Source organism: Phalacrocorax carbo, chromosome 1 (genome assembly GCF_963921805.1).
Source record: "Phalacrocorax carbo chromosome 1, bPhaCar2.1, whole genome shotgun sequence".
NCBI lineage: Eukaryota > Metazoa > Chordata > Aves > Suliformes > Phalacrocoracidae > Phalacrocorax > Phalacrocorax carbo.
In genome coordinates this window covers 125772876-125792721 of record NC_087513.1, presented here as the reverse complement: position 1 = coordinate 125792721, position 19846 = coordinate 125772876, and positions in this window count along the sequence as shown.

Sequence of the window (19846 nt, the reverse complement as noted above, 5' to 3'; positions counted from 1 at the left end):
GTAATCACTTTCCCTGCAATAGATCTGTAATGCTCAAGTAAGCCAGAGTTGAAATTACTAGGGCTCTGAAAGAAGTTGTAGTTGTGGTGGATGGTATGACAAGGTAAAGCCCTCAGAGATTAAATATCTTGGTATACTTTGTCATTAATCGTTCCACATTTTCTTATAGTACAGAAGACTCATGACTGTTCGTAAGGGCTTAGGTATAAGCCTAATACAAAACATTAAAAAGTTCCCCAATAAATCTAAAATGTATAAATGAACATAAACTTGCTCTTTTATATGACTTGATGTGTGTTTGATTACTGAAACTATGGTCACTGTTTCTTGCTGACCTTACAAAAGCAAACCTATTACTTCTCTTTCAGTATATTAAAAAAAGCCAAGTAAAATAAGATCTTTCTAGAGTGATAGTTACATGCCATTATTCACGGAACAATACAAGATACAGTTCAACCTTTCTTTGCACTGATGTAGCCCACTGAAATTAATGATAGTGTCAGTGAGCAACTGAGGTCAAGATGTGATCAATAGATAATAAAAAAACCCACCCTGTTCCACTATAAGCATATTTCTGAGGCAGTTTTTCTTCTATTTAAAGTTGAGTATAGTTTTTTCCATTATAGATGAGCTGCAGAGATGGGAACAAATACAGTTATGATTTGGTATTGTTTTGATGGGTTTTTGTCCCTAGCCTCGACATAACTGTATACATATATAGAGAGGTATATATATGTGGATATCTATATATAGATATATAGAGAGAGATAACTGTGTCTTCGTAACACATCCCTTAAATGGTTTCTTTTTCCAATACACTGATCCTTCAGGTTACCATTTTGATGGAAGAACAATTCCTCAGGAGCCAGAGCACCAAGTTCCACGTGTGAAAAGCCAAGATGTTCAATCTGGAAGCTTGACAGTCCAGTGCTGGTTTATGCAATAATTGCCTCTTAATATTAAATTCAGCTGACAGCACCCTGTGCTATCAATATCAAATAGATATTTATAGTTTCAGACTTTTTAATATTTTAATCAAATTAGAAAGTAAAAGATGTTGTTAGATGAAGGCAATGGCATGCGTAGTGGAGCACCTTAATCTGTATAAATTTGTGCATTTCTAATCAATTACATGGTGCTTCTTCCTTTTTTCAGTGACTGTTAATGACTGCCACATTAAATAAAGTCTTAAATAGCTTGCTAGGATGCTCACTGGTCTCTAGCAGGCAGACTGAATGTCTGCCAGCTCCTTTGCTATTATATCTTAAGGTCTTTAACTGTCTGAACAGCTGGATGATTGCATACAGCACTGGCAAGCAGCCACTATCCCCTCCAAACCCCAATTAAAACCTCTGTCACAGAGCTAAGAAAGCACAAGCTGCAGCTTTATTTCGTGCAACGATCAATGACAGATATTTTTAAAAAATATATAGCACCGTAGTTTCATATATGGCTCAACAAATATTCTTCTGTTTGGAACTGTTTAACAAACTGGTGAGAATCCTCCCCAAAGCCTTTGTGATTTGATGCTATTTGCCAGATACTTTAATACTTTTCAGTCTACAGACTGTGTGCAGCAGTGTCCTGCAGTAACTGATGTTTGAAATTTCAGCTACATTTATTAGTTGGAACTGGAAACAGAGGCCACATGGTTAGTTTTTGTTTCTTGGTAGAAAAAGTATAGCTCTTAGGAGGGAAAAGAGGCATCTTTGGGGGATGATTCATCCACCCCTATATTAGTACGGATGAATCACCCTCTGAAAGTGCCTACTGACTACAGAAGGAGCCTGAATGATTGACTAATCTAGGCACCTAAATTTCAAACAGTTAAAGTAAGGTGATTCCCACTCTTAATATATACTTCCAGCAGACAGTGATATACGACTGTTAATGGTGGAGCTGTGCTTTTACCACAGACACACTATTATATAGCATACCACTGCACCAAGCCTGATTATCACTGAGCCAATCCCAAATTAGACTCAAAAAAGAAAAAAGTAATGGTCTTAAATCCAGTTTCAATCAATAAAAATAAGATTTAAAACTGCATGATTAAATATGACGAACCGTGAAAATATATATATTCTTTTGCTTTATCCTTGTCTTTATTTTTATACGCTCTGCTCTCTTATCTGTCCTTGACACTGTATGAGTCATATTCTAACCCAAGTTAACAAAGTTTTATTCATTGGAAAAAATGCTAGTCTGTGGTGTCATTCTTCTTTTATATATATAATATCATGTATGTTTCTATGCCCAAATCACTTCCTTCAGCTCCTCATGCTGGCAAAATTTAATATTAAAGGGCCTTCATATTGATATATCCAAGACACCTTTCTTTTACCTAAGCAATTAAGCTGACATCCTTCAAAAGAATGTTATTCAAATGCATCGGAGATTAGTTGTTACAGAATACATCTCCTTTTTCCTTTCTGAGCTGGTAGAAGAGACTACTTATTCATACAATTTAAAATCTTTCCCAGTGCCTTTTACAGGAGCACATACATTCATCTATGACACACTGCTTATCAGAAGGTCTTTAAAATCCTTGACTTCACTGCTTTCTGGTAGTGGCATGAAAAGTTGCTACAGCATACGTGACTTTTGCACTGTGTTGATGTAATGTGCTTGTCCATATTAGGATCTGCCATTCTGAGCCTGTTCTAACTCAACACAGGCAGAATCAAGCAAGAGGTAGTGGAAGTTCTTTTCGACAAAGTCACCAGTGTAACATCACAGCCTATTGTGAGGGGAGTGTGTCATGGCCTGGGTCAAGAGACAGTAACAGTCATTTTGTGGGCATTTCAATATCCCAGTGTAACCCAGAAATACCTCCATTAAGTTTTGAGGGGTACTAGGTATTTAAACATATATTTCATAAAAACCAAGGAAATAAAAATTTTTTATAATTCTGTCTCATTCTATTACATCCTTTTAGTCTCATAAGCACTGGGGTAAGCAATAAAACTTTTCTGGAAAAAATCCAGCCACACCTCCTACTTGTATACTGGCTAAGAGTATGGATGCTGTTTCTACCTCTCAATAATAGGTCAGTCTGATTCACTGGATGCTGCTTTTTTACCCCTTGGAGGGACCTCATTTTGATTGTCTGCTGTACTTGTTCAGGAAAAACTCCACTAATGGTTTCTAGTGCCAAACTGACCTTTATATTGTGTTATTATCCTGTCTGTCTGGTATGGTACCTGTTCTCATCTGCTATATCCTTTGTAGTTGTCTGTGTCTTATGAGAAAGATACAGTTGTTTGCCTTTGAAAATTTTCTTTTCATGCTTTTATTGAGAAACATACCCTATGAATAAAGTAATGATTCAGTCTTTTGAGATTAGTTATAAATCCCTCCTAAAACAATGCATTTTCCTATAATTAACTCTGTGGCCAAACCTTCTCCTGAAAATACTTCAAAGGAATTTTCCATGCTTCATGTGTGATGAGAGAATGACCCTTTAAAAGTGAAAAGTTTAACCAAGACCATGTTATCTGGTTTTGGACATTAACACATTATAAGATACTTAAATAATGACAGTGATTAAAAGAAACATGAAAGCTAAACTTTGTCATGTGAACAGACTTCAGTGAAGCATCTTTCACATTCAAAAAACATAGTTTAAGTTACCAGTAAGAAAGAGGAAAACTCACATTTTTCATTCCATGGAGAAGTTTTATTTTGCAAAACATCCTTAAATGCTAAATTGGAATGAAAAAAAAAAACAACAAAACAGTGTTAAAAGATTCCTATGATGACAACAGTAAAAAAATGTTAATTTTAAAAAAATCTTTTATAAAAATGTATAGTTCTATTTCATCTCGTATTATCAGTACAAATAGAAATATATAATGACATAAAATAAGGGTATAATTTAGTCCATTAGATGATAAGGTAACATTAACAGATTCAAGCAGAGATGATCAATCTATTTCCATGCCAAAACACACTTACTTTGTGTCTGTTTAGCATTCATATCGCTTCTGTTCAGAGCAGCATTTCCCAAGCTAGGATCTTATTGGATTGAAATGTGGGAAGGAAATTCCTCAAGAACAAACCTTTAGGGCAGATTTCTGTTGTGCTTGTTTCCATTCAGTCTAAAACCACAATCTCGAGAAACAGAAGGGGGAATTCAGACCTTCATCACCAGGTGAAAATGAGGAGTTGAGAAGATGAGAGACATACGAAAAAATTATACAGGTTCTTTCAAACTTCTCGAGAGGGACACATTTTGGACGTTTCAAGAGTGGGTGTGGGATGCTGAGCTGAAATGCTTTCTGTTAACCATCTCTAATTTCATTTCCTACCTCACATTGTGATCCAGGAAGTCTGTTCTCCAGCATGAGTCATTTTGTCACATTCCGGATCTGAAATGAATAAAGCTATTAACATTTATGGTGTGCTGTAGTTTTGCCATATCTTGCAAATGTCTGGTTTTTTCATCTGTTGTCATTGTCAGGAGTAACAGCTGACAATGTAAGAATATATGCCTGTTACCAATGTAGAGAAAAATAATAGTGCCCTTTACTCACTTCATAATAAGAGCTCATTCCAGTTTAAGATTTGTTAAAATGTAATTTAATCAGAGCAGGAGCTCAGGAGGAGTGCTTTATTATTGACTGCTGCAGTGGAGATGAGTTGCCTATGTTAACAGAGCCATTCCATAAAGGTTTATGAATGAAATTTACTTTATGGGGTTTTGGCTGGATCTGAGCATCAGAATCTTTTGTGGTTTTTTTGGATCCAACTCATGGGAAAGCCTGCTGCAGGAAGCATTATAACTGGTGCAAGAAAAATACTAGCTAAGCTAGCCTAACTTCTCAGAATTAATTGTCTTGGAAGGATGCATTCTTAGAAATGGAAAACTACATGAAAAGACAAAAAAACCCCCCACCCTTCAGTCATTTATGATTAAAACCAATCTTCCGAAACATTCCATACATATATAAAAATACATGTATATTCAATTAACTTTTTAACAGTGTGTCCTGGTTTTGGCTGGGATACAGTTAGGTTTCTTCCTAGCCGCTGGTATAGAGCTGTCTTCCGGATTCAGTATGAGAATAATGTTGATAAACACTGATGTTTTAGTTGGTGCTAAGCAGTGCTTACACTAGTCAAGGACTTTTCAGCTTCTCGTGCCCTGCCAGCGAGAAGCTGGGAGGGGACACAGCCAGGGCAGCTGACCCCAACTGGCCAAAGGGATATTCCACACCATATGATGTCATGCTCAGCATATAAACTGGGGGGAGCTGGCTGGGGGGTGGCAACTGCTGCTTGGGAACTGGGCATCAGTTGGCAGGTGGTGAGCAATTGCATTGGGCATCACCTATTTTGTATATTCTTTTATCATTATTATTACTAATTTCCCTTCCTTTTCTGTCCTATTAAACAGTCTTTATCTCAACCCATGAATTTTACTTTTTTCCCCCTGATTCTCTCCCCCACCCCACTGGAGGAGGGGAGTGAGCAAACGGCTGTGTGGTGTTTAGCTGCCTGCTGGGTTAAACCACAAGATAGTACTAATTAACTTTTAATAATATTATCATGATACTATGAATAATATTAGAAAACTTGGCACTTTGGAGATATCAGCTCAAGCATAACCCTATATAATATGGCTCCTGCCATAAACCTCCCTCCAAAAAAATAAACCCCCCCAAAAAAACTAAATAAAAAGAAAAAGTGGTGATTGGGCAAAGTACTTAAAAATTAACCGCTTGTATCTACAGTTTTTGTTTATAAAATCCTCAAATGATAACATTGAAGGCATGCATGTGGATGCTGGTAATCGTAATTTAGGTTGGCATATTTATACCTGTCAACTGTTTATAATCCATTTCCACATCTACCTGAAGGTAGGCAATTACATCAATATAGCAGTGAGTACACCTTAAGTGGATTCAAATGTCTTTACACCTTCTAGACCTAGGCAGCATAGATAGTATTTCTGTTTCCATGACAAAAGAGAAATTTGCACAATTGTATTTCCTAGTCAGCCAGAATACAAGCATTGATTTCTGACAAAGGGATGACTCAATGTGTGAATCTTTTTTAAAAATCACATCACAGAAGGGCGATGTGTTTTATGTGGTCAAATGCTAATGTCAGGCCTCTGTTTTTATTCTTGGGTGAGGAAATTGCCTAAACTAAATGGAATCTGTTAAGAATCCAAAACCATTGTCTAACTGGGTTATGATTTACACAAGAAAGGGAAGCTAATGTCTGTTCTTCACAACAGTTGAATGTCAAATAATTTACACAACTTCTAGGTATTTCCCAAGCAAACTGAATGAAATTCCTGCTCTCAGATCAAAAAAGATGTAGATCCAGCTGCTAAGATATGACAAGTTTTGTTAATGCTAATGGGGTAATTGATATTTTTTTGAGAAACTGAGGCAAGTTTTACAGGATTTCTTAATAACAAAAACAGATTGAGGTTATATAGAAGAGAGAAGAGGAGGTGAGGGTTTTGAGCTATAGTTAAGGGCTTGGTGACCAGAAGAATTGCTAGAAGAAAGACTGATTCACTTAGAAAGAAAGTAAGTTCAGATTTACTGTGTTAGGACTCAGACGAATTCCAAATTCTATGGGAGAAATTCCAGGGGTTTTTTTGGTGTTGTGTCCAAACCTAACTGGAAAAGGAAAGGAATCTGCTGCCTTGGTGGGTAACAGGTGAAGATGTACCACAAGCAGATATCCACTAAAGGAAGGCAGGGGCAAAGCACAGTGCTCTATACATTTAATAAACAATCATATTATTCCTAGGAGTCCCTTAAAGGCTGTGTTCACACATTCTGAGTTCCTACAGATTGAGTGGTTTTCTTTTTTCTCCCTAGTCTCTTTTGGTAATGATGAATTGATTTGGGTGACACATATATTTCACCAACTTTCAGGAGTTTATCTTACCCAAAGGCACTACTGTACATCATTCTAAATCTTGCTATAAAAGAGTAGCCCTTAATTGTGTAATAGGTGTATGAGTCAAAACTATAAGTACCAGCATCAACAAGGTTAATATTAGAATATTTTGTTTATGCTTTAAAGTCTCATTTCCATGCTTTTGGCCATAAGAATACATTTTTATCCAAGATAGTGTGTGTGCCAAGAGAGCTAAACATACTGCCAGATGACAAAAGTACAACGCATCTGATATACACAAAAATTGCACCTATATTAAGGAGATACAAATGGTCCCAAGCAAGCACAATGTAGCAGAACATCTGGAGTGCCCCATTATAAATTAATGAATTTTAATACCTGAAAAGTTAGAACAAGGAAAGGTGGAGTGTTTCTTGTTTAATGAGTGATTTTGTTTACAGGATGCAATAAATTATTTATTTAATTCAGAATTTTGATATTCTGTTATGGTCAGTATAAAACATTGTTTCTATACTAATTTTGTAGGTATCTATGTTAAATATTGTAATCAATACATGAATTTTAGTGAAGTATGTTAACTAGATTTCTTCATACATCTGTAAATGGATATAAACTGGACACTCTCCCTCAGTGAGCTTTGTGGAGCCACCTCTGGTCAATGAATTCAACTGACAGAGGGTAATTGGTGCTAGTATTCTCCCAGGGACAACAGTCGATACTATGCCTGGTTGTCAATCACAGCACCATGGACGTTGCAAATAAAGGCACAACACGCAGCTGCTCTGCTAGTGAGGTGATTTGCCTGGTCTGCCTCCTATGGGTGTCATGCTGAATAACCTCATTATCCAAATTAACAGGATGGGGTCTTTCAATCACTTCCAAAATCTGTTAGGTGGTCTATCTGTTCCCAGAAGTCTATCACAACCAGTGTATTATTAAGATAAGTAAAGCTCTCACCATCTTTACCTTACTGCTACCAAACTGTAAATCTCTACTTCTAACTAGTTTATTTCTCAAGCTGTCATCTGAGGTCCGCTGGATAGAAAATTTCACAAAATGCAAAGCTAATAAGATGGATGAAATCCCCCTTGGGGATTTTTGTGATCTGTCAAAATTCAGCATATGCAGAGGACAGATGATAAATATAAACCCATAAAAGGGTTTGAAGAAGAAAAAACGGTCTATTTATTTAGCAAATATAGAAATGTTAATGAATTTTGCTGCATGGAAGCATTATCTACCACGGATGGTTAGGGCTCAGGCTTGCACAACTAAAAGTGACAAATGAGACCCAGCTACAAAATAATTGTTAGGTTATGAATGTCCCTAGAATCCTTGCATGTGTTTGACAATATTAAATCTATCTCAATTTCTTATTAAATAATGTATATACCTGAGAAGAGAGAGCACAAGCCCTCACAAAAGTCTTTGAATAAAAGCTATTCTTACTTGTTATCAGTGACAATGAACTCATTGCTTTAGTAGAAGTTGTAATATACTTAAACTCCACCACAAGTGTTTAATTCAGACACAACTTTCCTCATTCATTCTAAACGTCAGACTTTCTCTACATGCAGGGTTTAGGTACCTTAATAAACCTTCAGTGAAAGTGGAAGCAGCAAACAACTATCTGCCCTGTAAGGCCACAAGTGGATTTTTATTGCTATTTCTTCCAGATCTACAGCGACCAGTCACCAAGCAGGATTAACCAAATACTACTGAATACCAACTGTTATTAACTAGATAGAACAGGGAAGATGTAGAGATGTGGCATGGCTGTACTAGTTGCTTTATCCCAATTATTACTGTAGTCATTGAATATTCATTAGATAGGTCTGTATGATATTAGTAGGGCTTTGAAATCTGAGTTTTCTTTAAACGATCAATATGTGATGTTGGAAGTACCCCAGTTTTTACTTAAAAAACAACTACCCCCTTTCCCAACACTTTCTGACATTTGTAAGGCAATGGTTTTTTAGCCTTTATCTGGTTTTGAAAGAGAAATCTGGACTCTATCTTTCAGCTCATGAGAGAGCTCTTCGTCATCATTGATGAAGGTATTATTTTTCTAGATTAAATATGAAGTTTTTTCTGGTGCAGCTTGGTCCAATTTTAAGATACTGTGCCTTTTCATGTGCTCTCTTACAGGTGTTTCTTAGCACTGCTGGACCTGAGGAAGCTCTCATCCTTGGCCTATTGAAATGGCAAGAAGCATAATACCTGCTAATACCACCTGTGAGATTGTGATTTATAATTTTTGTGTCTGTTTGACTTAGCGTGCTAGTCTAGGAGAAGGATCCGAGTCAAGCTAAAAGACTGCTTTACTGGTAAATGTCAATTGGGGAGCCAAGACAGCCTGGATCTCTGGAGGCATTATGATATTTCCTGGCTCTAAGATGCAATGAGTAAAAAGCTTTCTAAGATTTAAATGTACATGTCTCATCCTGCAGGGGGGATTGAACTCTCTGGTAAATGAAAGTCCATTGGTAGAGAACTGACATTGCCATCTCTTTGCTATAAAGTACCACCTTGGCAAATATAATCCCTTCACAAGACAGTCTCCTAGTTAGCTAACTGCACCACAGTAATCAGTGACTAACTCATCTCTCCAAATTACTAAATTTTGAGATTAAGAGTTGCAACTACTTTCTTAGTGGCAACAGTCATGCCTTGTATGAATGGTTTTTTAATATATTTGACATTTCTAGCCTCAATCCGTTGTATGCATAGAGTCAAATTTATGAATTCTTTGTTATTGAATAGCTGTGCTGTCGTTCTCTCAAGCTCCTTTACGTGAAAGCACATCCATTACTGGGACTGAGTAAATTAAAAAGGAAAATACAGTTAGGAGCTGAGACCAGAAAAGCCTCAGTCTTTCCTGTGCTCTTTTCATGACATGTATACCACAGTCACGTTTTGTTATAAACTCTAAAACTGCTTCAGCTTCACCTTTCTGTCTCCATGACCTAGTGACAATGGAAGGCAGCATCTTGACCTTCCCATATTTAAAATTCTTAGCACATGCTGGAAAGTAACAATTTTTCCTCCCTGGCTAATGAACAATGGGACAGAAAATCTGAAAGACTGTAAGCATTATGACTAACAGAAGTGTATTTTTAAAAAAGCTAGGAAACCAGAATGCATTTTCTGTACATTTTGCAGCTCAATTCTGATCTAGTTTATCCAATCCTCTAAATAAATACATTGGTTTGGATCATTATCCACTTGGGAGAATGCCGTAAAAATATACCACTAGTTGACTTACAGAAAGGAAAATATTACAAATTATAAACTGAGCACAGCTGGGCAATATCCTGGTGGGAGCAATTATTTCAGCATTATGAAAAGCGGGAGATTGCAAACCCTGAAATGAAGAAAAGCAATGAGATTTCTTCACTAGAAAAGTCTTGCTCAGTAAGTCTTGCCTGAGAAATGGGTGGTAACATAGATTGATATATCAAGCTGCAAACACCATAATTAATGTGAATGACACTTCTTTAGACTTCAGGGAACCAGCTACTGTTAAAGGTGTTTTGTCCTGTAGGAGGCCTTAACCGAGATTGGGGCTTTGAATCAGTACTTTGCTGAAGGCATCCAACATCATCTTGATGAGTACAATCCCCTCACCATACAGCCTCTCACACAACTTCTTCTATGCTTTTGATCATATCCATCAGAGACTAGTAGTGGTACTGAAGGGGATATATCATATTAAATCAGAAGCTCATCATCTAATATCTCCCATATGCATTTAAATGGCTTCCTTATCTTTAGCAGCAAAGGTTTCTATTGTGAACCTTCTTCCTTGTTTGTTTTGTAAATTATTAAGGAGGATAAAAAATAATACAATAAGAAAATAATCAGAGACAGTGATGTTACTAATGTAGTTAAACTAGTATTGCTACAAAACCACCATACCAAAAGCCAAACATTACTGCATACAGCACTGTCATTTTCTTTCTGTAGTGTGTGCTTTCATTGATTAATAAAGCATCTCAGATTGCCTCTGTAAGTATATTCTGGCAAAATTAAGTAGAGACCCAAGTACTTAGGCTCTCTGCATTGCTTCTCATTTTTTTCATAACCTCTACTGTGACATAACTTGGATAAGGACTAATTCACTTCTAAGTCTATTACATGCACATGTACACTTATGGAAACATTAATGAAAATTCTAGTTTAATAATGGAGAAGAAAACCTTAATCAGGAGGAAGAATTACTCTCTGATTCATAGATACAGAAAAATCTCAAATATCTTGAATCTTAAGCAATATTTGGTATATAACATGCAGGTATATAACAAGGCATGCCAGATAATTAATTTGAACCCTAGGTAATGGTCCAATCCACCTGCTTTTTGTCATTGCCTGGAAGGATAAATGCCAAGATACAGTAAGTCTGAATGCTCCTTTGATATCAAGTATCACCTGTTTTGATTCAGGAAATTATTTCCAGGCTAGAAATGCACTATAATCCAGACATAGATCCTCATAAAGTACTTCCAAATCTTCACAGAAGCTTGAAAAGTTAGTCATGCTGGGGAAAGACACTACTTGTTTTGTATGTGTGTATAATAATCTAGTAATATGAGCAAGCAATCAAGTGAAAGAGTTGGTTTATATTCCCTTTTCACCTTAACTACTTTTGAAGCAAATGTTTCCATACCTCAGGAAGAGGTACTAAACATCAGCCTCTAGGTAGGTGCTACCTGGCAGTGCTGCTCAAATTACATGGTCTGCAAATCAGTAATGAGTCATGAGATAAAGAGTGGAGTATGCAGTATGTATGTAGAATATGTGGCTGGGACTGCTGTAGGATTTTCATATTTTAAAATATAAAATCAGTGATACTGTATGCCACCTTTCTCAGAGTTTTTTGACTGCTGCTGCAACCAAAGTAGATGTTTTAGAAGAAATTTTTGCCAATTTTATGCCTTTAATTCCCACTCTAATTTCCAACCTTTCTTTATCACAGCCTACTTATAGCCAGTTCCCAGTGTACGTTGCTAGTGTAAACTGCAAGGAGAGGAGTTAGGGAGGAAAGGGATTTCCCGCATTTCATTCTCAAATAGCAATTAAACATCAAGAATATAAGAAATACAGGAAAAATAAATCACAAAATTCTTTTGAAACAGGGCATGGAATTTGATGCTGAGAGGTAGGAAATCCATTTCATAGTACATCTAGCAACCTTCAGTCAGCTACTTCCTCCTTCCAGGACAGTTTAGGTTGTTTATCCAGTATCTGAAGTTTTCTCATTCTGGGTCGTACAATTTGAAATTCCAGCTCTCCAGTGAGATTCAGGCTTCTTCCTACTTTGCCTTCTGTCCCATGAAGCCTGTCATAAAAGTGACAGCCTGAATCTCACTGTAAAATGTGTCCTCCTGTCTCCTCCTTCAAGAAGCTTCAGTCAATTTATATGGGTGTTTAAGTCTCAGGTGAGGAGTAGGGTAGGAGCTACTTCTAGAATATGAAACTGATCTTAGAAACCTTTGAAAAAGAATGGCCCCATATCCTTTTGTTGCTTTTACTTGGAAGAGAAGTAAGTGGGCTTATGTTTCCCAATGCTAACAAACAGGCTGAAAAGGTTAGCATGTATCACTGAGCATTGCCTCTTGTCCCATGGAATTTAACCCATTCTGCCCCTGATACCAAGTGCAGCACTTACAGGGGTGGAGGTGGGGAAGGAAAACTGAGGGAGGAAGGAAAACCAGTGGAGGAGTGGGAACTGGTAGAGGAAAAAGACACAGTAGCTTGGACTAGTCCTTTCCACATTGTCTCCTGTAGTAGGGCTGCTGTTCACAGCTGGGGTGGTGAAATAACATCTCTTGGCTTTCCTTCTCAAGGCTGAAGGAAAAAAAAAAGAAGCTGCTAGAGCTGGTTCATCTGTCCTAAGTTTTTTTATTCGTTCATCATCACTCTCCCTCCCCACCTCCCCCAAGAAGGATAAGAGGAAGAAACATCTGGAACCATGCATTCACTTCCGTCCAGTGTTTTGGCATGGGATAACCACCCCCTTGCTCTCAAACTAGGTTTCGGATTTTATGAGTGCCTTTGGCTATCACCAGCTCCATCCCTGAAGCCCAGAGCAAAATCTGCAGTGACTTTCAACTTCAGTTCATGCCAAGCTTTGAAGGTGCTCTCAGCCGTTGATCCTACACTCTTTCACAATACTGCAGGGATATGGTAATACTGTGGAAGGAAGAAGGGGGCAAATTATTGAATAGAAAAGGGGGAAGAGAAGATCCAAAATTAGTTCAACCCATCTCAGGAGAGAGAAGCAAATTTCTAACTTAAGCATACTGAATCTCTCTGAGCTACTCAGAGCTTCATTTTTGGCTCTACTGACAGTCTATAATGCTTACTTTAGAAAGATTGGACTATTTCCCATGTTTCCTAAGAGTCTGATGCCTAATCATAATTTTGCTTAAGATAAGTACACTGGATCCCACTAATTTTTATTTGTAACTTTTATGAATACCATGGATCTTATTCAGTTTTACATCATGGCAATGAACTGAAACAAATTATGATAACAACAGTGATTGTAGGTAAACTAGCATGTGTGCTCCAGATGACTGAGTGCAGTAGGTGACCGGAAGTTTTGGAGGTGACTTAAATTTGTCTCTTAATACTGTGAAAAAGTAAACCTCTGTTTTCTGCCAACAGATATGACACTGGTTGGTTGCCTGCCTGACCAAATGTATTGCAATCTAGATTCTTTATTGTATCCTGTATTTCTTGGTTTTCATCTTCTTTTCCTCTCTGCAAAGCTTGTAAAGAAGAAATTGGAAAGACAAGCATGATATTTTTTAAACAATTCTGAATACTTATTCTTATGTTTCTTGTTTTTACTGTATAGAAGATAGTGCATATATATGTATACTTTTCTGGGTATCTGTTTCCCTTAGCAATCTCTTAATTGCTGATTAGTCCACTCTGTTTTCAGTCCTGTGATCTAAAGGTGAATGTCTGGAAGAGACAACATATGCTTTTTCTTGGTGTGGAGACCAGCCACATTGTTGCTTCATAATAACACATGGTGAACCCTCTAAATCACCTGCAGTAACCCAGCAAATATTAAAATCAGCAAATTTTCCACTGATCTAACATTATGTTGTTTCCAGAAATTCTCTATACTGGAAAGCAGAGCCCGATGAAATCTAATGGCAGAACCAGCTACTGTAAAGCAGGGAAACACTGAATTCCCAGCTCTGCGCTGGGCAAACTTGATTACCCATAATCTGTTCACACCAGGCATAGCTGACAGAAGACAACACTACAGCAGCATATGAGGTGAGGGAAGGGAATCACTGCCCTGAAGTTATATGTACCCTAATGAGCAGCTGTGATGTCGTGAAGTTAAGTCTGTCTGATAGGCAGGTAAGTGTCAAAGGCGACATTATCCTAACGTAGTATTCATTATTTTCTGAGAGGCTCTTGCTTGCTTGCTTTGCTTTCAACTTAGTAATGTGTCTGCTTGGAACTTCAGTGAGGAGACTTGAATTTCTCTTGGGTAATCATGGGGAAGATATTATAGATGCAGTGGTAATATGTGTACACTTCAGTGGGTTAAGTACTGCTGAATTACTATTTAAACATTAGCTAGGCACTTTCTCCATTTTTAAACCCAGACTACAGAACAGAGTCCAGGAACTGAATGGAAGGAGCCCTTCAGGGAAAAAAAGAGAGAGAGAGAGAGATTAGGTTGATTGTGATTGTGGAAATGAACCTGAATAGTAGGATCCTCAAGTAGCACATACTGAAAATGTTGTCAAGGGCAATGAAACTAAGAGAAATGTCAGCAAGGTAAATGAGCAAAAAAGAAAGAAATAAGAAGGGAGACAGGCTGAAAGGGCATCTATAAAAAGTATTTTGAACCCATTGGTTGGTAAATTCACTATCTGTTGGGGATGGGCGGGTATGGACATTACTAAATTGCTGATTATTTTTTTTCATACTGCATTGAATTACATTCACAAAGCCATTATTACCTTACTTAATGTGAATAAATAATATCCCTTTCCTGTTAACTCCACAGAAAGCAGCAGGAATTCAAATCAAATAATAATTAAAAAAAAGGGATTAAGGGTCTTCATTTAGAGTGTTGCTCACATAGCAGTGCTGTTTGGTTTGTTTTTTTTTAATGAACAATTACCACAGGAAATAGAACCTACTCTAGATGTCACTGTTTTTCATGTGTCCATACTAATTGGACTACAAGCCACACTGGAGAAACTTGTCGGCAAACCTCACCCAATATATGCACTTTTCAGTAGGTAAGACTTAGGTAAGCTCTGTCTTAGAAAATCAGGCAGTTATGCAGATAACCTGAAAGACTTATGCAGATATATTCTGCACATTGGATTTTTTTTTTACTATAAACTGCTGAGGGGATATAGCCCAGGGCAGTGAACTATAAACTGGAAGCAAAGACTGCCAGCAAAAGCCAATAACGCAAGAGAGGGAAAGAAAGCGTATCTAATATCTTGCAGTCCTGAATTAGTCTTAATAAAGTTACTGTTATGTAAAATGTCTCTAATGTCTATACATCCCCCTGGTTTGCCTCATTCTCCTTAAGAATTCTCTGGGAGACAACCTGTGTTTTCATTTTGTGTTTGTACAGGACTCATAAATTGGGTTTCAGATCCTGAGTGGGGACTCCTAGAGGATACTGCAAAACTGAATGAAAAATTATCAGTGATGATGATGATAATAACAAAAACAATAATAATGTTATAATAAAAATGATCTAACAGTAGAACACTTAAAGAAATAATCAGGTTGCATTTGGAGTACTGTGTCCAGTTTTGGGCCTCCCAGTTTAAGAAGGACGTGGAACTCCTTGAGCAAGTCCAGCAGAGAGCTACCAAGATGATCAAGGGGCTGGATCATCTACCTTATGAGGAAAGGGTGAGAGACCTGGTTTTGTTTAGCCTGGAGAAGAGAAGACTGAGGGGGGATCTTATCAATACTTATAAATTTCTGAAGGGTGGATGTCAATAGGATGGGACCAGACTCTTTTCAGTGTTGCCCAGTGACAGGACATGGGGCAATGGGCACAAGTTGGAACACAGGAAGTTCCACCTCAATATGAAAAAAAACTTCTTTCCTGTGAGGGTGCCAGAGCAGTGGCACAGGCTGCCCAGGGAGGTTGTGGAGTCTCCTTCCCTGGAGACATTCAAAACCTGCCTGGACGCGGTCCTGTGCCCCCTGCTCTAGGTGTCCCTGCTCAAGCATGGGGCTGGACAAGATGATCTCCAGAGGTCCCTTCCAACCCCTGCCATTCTGTGATTCTCTGATTTAAAAAGTACAAAAGACTAATTTATTTTAGATCTTACTCTTCAGCAGACCGTAATCTCTAGAGCAGAACAGTGGAGAATAAGATCAGGTTAGACTATATTATATGAGCACCTCCTCCCTTTTGTCATTCTACAAACTTCTAAGTGCAAAAAAACCCCATCCAAAACAGTGCTCAAACAACACAGCTGAAACATCTCTCACATAAACATGGCATATGTAAATGTATAAAAAATATTTCTACAGCAGTATTTCCACCATTTTATGCAATCAAGTTTATGAACCAGCTCTCAAGGGGTCTTGAGTGTGCTTTACTAAATAGAAACTAGTGAACATGTGGGCAGGGGTCCCTTAATTAACTAAACTTGGAAAAACTAAGCTTATTTAAACAGTGCAACTTGGTGCCCAAGATCTCACTTGTAAACTGTGTAGAAAGATTACAATCCAGTAACTGCAAAATAGGTAATTATATAAATGAAAAACACTATGAAATCTTATCTCTGAGGCTGTTAAAAGTGCCATCTATTTAAAGACAATTAAGCTAGAATCAGGTGACACTATCTGAGGAATTAGGGTCTCCAGATTTTTAGAACATAAATCCAGACACAATCAGCCCTAGGTTGTTTCAGGGACTAAGACAAAATCAATTTTTCAAGTAAAATGTATTTTTTGTTTTCTGTGTGTCAGTCTTCTGATCTTCTTGTTAGTAAATAAATCCTTTCGTCAGTAGCATTGGCCCATGCATCACAGAAACACTCTAACAGTAAATAGTACCTTCCAGCTCTTCAATCTGGACACCAGTGAAGACTGAGATATATAGTACGAAAAGGCAGACACAAAAAATTAAAGAAAGAGAGATGGCCAATTCTTCTTACGACTAATGTTTTATAGCTCCTGTTTCATTTCTCTACTTGACCTATGATCTCTCTTTTAAAGATTCTATCTCCAGACCAAACAAAACCATAATTCATAAATTGTATGAAAGACAGTAACTTAACTTCAGTTACTTAAAAGCCCACTTACATGTCTCAGTTTAAATGGATTTTTAATTTCTATGTAATTTACTAAAGTCCTAGACCATTTTTTAACCTGTTTATATGTCTCACCAGATTCATATAAATTATATATTTACAGTGTGAAAATGATCCAGTGACAGCTTCTTATAAAGACTGACTTTTCTTGGTTCTCAACAAATGTTTGCTATTGTAATTTTAATTTTATCCACCACGATGCCTGGGTATCCTAATTACTCATAAACTTCAAAATTGATCATGGAGTTTCACTTTTTTTTTCTTGGTGAGGTTGATATCTGTTTTCATGTCCTTTCCCTACTCTCTTCTGAAGGCCAGAAAGCCAGCCAGACTTCAAAACATGCTGTAAAAATTGGCACCAAAATAAGAGATTCATGATCAAAGACTAACACACTCAGGGCCAAATATAGTCCCAAGTAGAGCAGAAGGTGGTAAGTTCCAGCATGTCTGCTGATATGGTCAGTGTGTGGAAGAACTGCCCTTCCAAATCATAAGATTTCACAAGACTCATGTTTGATTTTCAAATATATCAAAGAGTTTCAATTACTGCAGATATCCCTGGCATCTTCCAACATTATCATTAGGACATGAGCGTTTTTCTTTTATGCTCTAATCTAGCATAACTCTGCATTAGACTGAGCTATGAGCAACACATTTCTCTTACCCTCCAGTTTTTGTTTCAATCATGCAGGCTTGAACAAGACAGACTATCAAAACATTAACTATTTCTTCCCTCCTTTTACATGTGAATAAACAAGACTCAGAATTCCTTCTGCTTTTTCTTAGCTTCTTTCTTTGGAGTAATTCCTTCAGTGAAAAGGTATGAAGGCAGTTTCATGAGCAGCACATTTTTATGCACCTGGTTTCCCAAGGCACACTCTGCGTAAATTCTGCTTAGTAGCACATACTGCTGGTTTTCCATTTGTCAGTGACGCTCATATGTACTTGCTCCTCTACTTAGTCACATATTCTCACAAATCTTCTAGAACTTAATGTATTGGAGATTTACATCACCAGATTTGGTAGGAACTAGCTGATGGATTCAACTACTAAGTCAAAGCTAACAGAATGATTGTGTAAGTTTCTTTCCTTAGGAAATACATTAGTAAATACAAATGTATGTTGGCCTCAAGTCTAGATGACTCCCACTTTTTATGTGCCAAAGGTAAAAATAGCCAGCATGTACACATATGTGCACACACATACACAAAAGAAACTGCGTACTGCTTTCCCTTACCTGGCAGACCTGGAGCTGTGCAGCCCAATCCTGTTCCATTTGGTACCTCATCACGTGGACCCTCCAGAGTTTACTACCATTCAAAGGACCTCTGCCAGTAAGCAGTGGGGGTTCACAGCTCGGATGCTATGCCTACCTCAGGTTAACAGCCAGCTAGTCTGCCTGGTTGCTAAGAAATTAATTATTCTTTTTATTCTTTGAAAAGGCAGTGGATAACCTTAGATTCATGCCATTACATTATCTTAGCATAGTTTCCTAAGAAAACAGAGATCACAGTGCCTTTCTGTTCCCTGATAGTGTCCTGCATAGTCCATCTCTCCAAAGTGGTAGTGATGTATGGACCCAGCTCTCCCAGTAGACTGTATTAGTCAACTGCTATGAACGTAAAGTTGGCTTTAACTCCCATGCTTGCAAGTTTTCCCCCTACTGTGCTCTGATTGCCTCAGCTTTTTGGCATAGCTCAGTATGACCTGCCAGATGGCTTGCTCACAAAGGGAATTTCCTCTGTGTATTCATACAGCTTCTGGGATTTTTCCAGTGACAACCATCTTTTAGTTCTGGATATTTCTGGACCCTTCTAGTTCACTTCCTATATAGGCAAAGAACACTGCTAAAATGTACACCTCTTCCTCATTCCTCCTCCCCCCAGACAAAAAAAAAAAAAAAAAAAAGAAAATTTTACAACATTCAGGTTATATAAAAGAATTATACAGTGGTCTTTTTTTCAGTCAGCCTATATGGGTTTCTTTTAAAAGAATTACCTGCCCCCCCAAAAAAAATTAAAAAACAACCAGATAATTTGCACTGAACTCATTATCTATGTTAGCAATTAAGGGCTGAGAAAACTTTGCTTACCTCTAAACCTATTCCTTCAGATAGAATTAAAACCACTTTTTCTAGCAAACTTTAAGAAATGCTTTTACTTCTGCCAGAATGTCTGTCTGCATTTCCTTAGAGCACACCTCACTCTAAAGACTCTTCCTCATTTACTTCTCTTTGAAAAGTCCCACTGTCCTTTAGGTTTTGTAGATGTTCCTTCATGATTGGAAAAGGATGTCTAGTTTCTCATGAGTAGACTTCTGGGCCACAGAGAATATTAAATTTGTACACTGCCATGTATTTGGAAAGTACTTCTTTTCCAGTTGCTATGCAATTTTGGGTTCAGTCTCTAAATATGGATTTTGAGGGTTTTAATTTTGTTCTTCTTTCATATATAATTATTTAAGATAGTTTATGCATGCTGATATCAATCACAACCTTATTGTTTACTTTTTTTCTCAAACATTCAGTTTTTAAACATTCATGCAAGATGAATATGCAAGTGGGAGCAAAATATTAAGAAAAGTGAAAGATGAAGAGGCAAGAGAGAATCCCTTTGAGCATCCTAAAATTT